The 1715-nt window shown below is 44.3% G+C and overlaps 2 protein-coding genes across 2 annotated transcripts in view; one reads left to right on the plus strand and one right to left on the minus strand.

Moving 5' to 3' along the window:
- The window catches only part of UHRF1BP1 (UHRF1 binding protein 1), a gene marked incomplete at its 5' end in the record, with an annotated part of 67421 nt that overhangs the window by 56368 nt on the left and 9338 nt on the right, over window positions 1-1715 (plus strand). The window lies entirely within an intron of this gene.
- The window catches only part of TAF11 (TATA-box binding protein associated factor 11), a 40000-nt gene that overhangs the window by 13921 nt on the left and 24364 nt on the right, over window positions 1-1715 (minus strand). The window lies entirely within an intron of this gene.

Genomic DNA, 1715 nt, shown 5'->3' on the forward strand with positions numbered 1-1715 from the left:
CTGGGCTCCAGTGATCCTTCTGCCTCAACCTTCCAAGTATCCGGAACTACAGGCACGCGCTACCACACCTGGCTAGTTTTTGATTTATTGTAGAGATGAGGTCTTGCCAAGTTGCCCAGGCGGGTCTCGAACCCTCAGGCTCAGGCAATCCACTTACCTCAACCTCCCAAGGCGCAGGATTACAGGCTAAGCCACCGAACCCGGCTGGTATAAACATTTTTAAGGTTCTTGATGCATTTGCCAAACTTTAAGGTTGTATCAGTCTGTGCTTTTGACTTGTGGCTTTTGGCTTTCTCTCTAGGTTATTTTATCTGTCTTCTTCCTTCTGCTGTAGTCTGCATTTTCAGTCCTGACTTCCCTCTCCTCCCCTTGCTTTTCTTTTTTGAGCCAGAAAATTCCTATAATTCCTATGTCAGTGGTTCTCAAATTTGAGTGTGCATCGGAATCACCTGGAAGGCTTGTTAAAACATGGGTTGATGAGTCCTGCCCCTAGATTTTTTCATTCAGTAGGTGTGAGATGGGGCCTGAGAATTTGCATTTCTAGCGAGTTCCCCATTGATGCTGATGATCCTACCAGGACCACACTTTGAGAACCCTGCTCTAGGGAATCTCACATCAATTTTTCCTATCTTTTCCCACATGTGGACTATTTTAGTAAACTATTAGTTGATTTCTGCATCAGAGGTCTTTTCCTCTCTAGCTTGTTTGAAAAAGTCAGGTCAAACTTCCTAAAACACAGGTGTGAACCTGTTATTTTCCTACTCCAAAACCTTCTGGTTTTTTCCTTATACCCCTGGATTTAGTTTGAACTTCTTGGCTGGCACAATGCCTCAACCTGTAATCCCAGTACTTTGGGAGGCTGAGGCGAGAGGATCGCCTGAGCTCGGGGGTTCGAGACCAGCCTGGTCAACTTGGTGAGACCTTGTCTCTATAATAAATCATTAAAAAACTAGCTGGGTGTGGTGGCGTGCATCTGCAGTTCCAGCTACTTGGAAGGCTGAGGCAGAAGGATCACCTGAGCCCAGCAGGTTGAGGCTGCAGTGGCCGTGAGCGTGCTACTGCACTCCAGCCTGGGGGACAAGAGTGAGACACCAACGCAAACAAAAAAAAGAACTTCTTAGTGTAGCATAATCAATTATTATGATGTATCTATATGCAGTTTTCAAAGCATTTTAATATATACTTTTTTATTCAACATTTTCTATAATCTGGCTGCAACCCATGTGGTAAAATGAAAAAACACTTAGTAGGAAGTTAGGAGACTTGAGTTTTTCATAATTCCACCTTTACCTGTGATCTTGGGTTAGTTTCTTCATCTGTAAAATGGAAGGGTGAGAGTAAAATGTCTTTAAGCTGGGCGTGGTGGCTCCTGCCTATAATCCCAGCACTTTGGGAGACTGAGATGAGGATTGTCTGAGCCCACGGGTTTAAGACCAGCCTGGGAAACTGATCCTTACAAAAAAATAAAAAAATTAGCTGTTTGTGGTAGTGCATGCCTATAGTTCCAGCTATTTGGAAGGCTGAGGTGGAAGGATCAGCTAAGCCTGAGAGGTCAAGGCTGCAATGGCCATGAGTGTGCCACTGCACTCCAACCTGGGCAACAAAGTGATACTCAACTCAAAAAAAAAGTACCATCAGTACCAGGGCGGGGATAGCTGGGTCTCCTGTGTATGAGATAACCTTGAATACCCTTGACATTTTTTTTTTTTTTTTTT

Source organism: Carlito syrichta, unplaced genomic scaffold, assembly GCF_000164805.1.
Source record: "Carlito syrichta isolate Samal-C Ts95f unplaced genomic scaffold, Tarsius_syrichta-2.0.1 Scaffold303364, whole genome shotgun sequence".
Taxonomy (NCBI): Eukaryota; Metazoa; Chordata; class Mammalia; order Primates; family Tarsiidae; genus Carlito; species Carlito syrichta.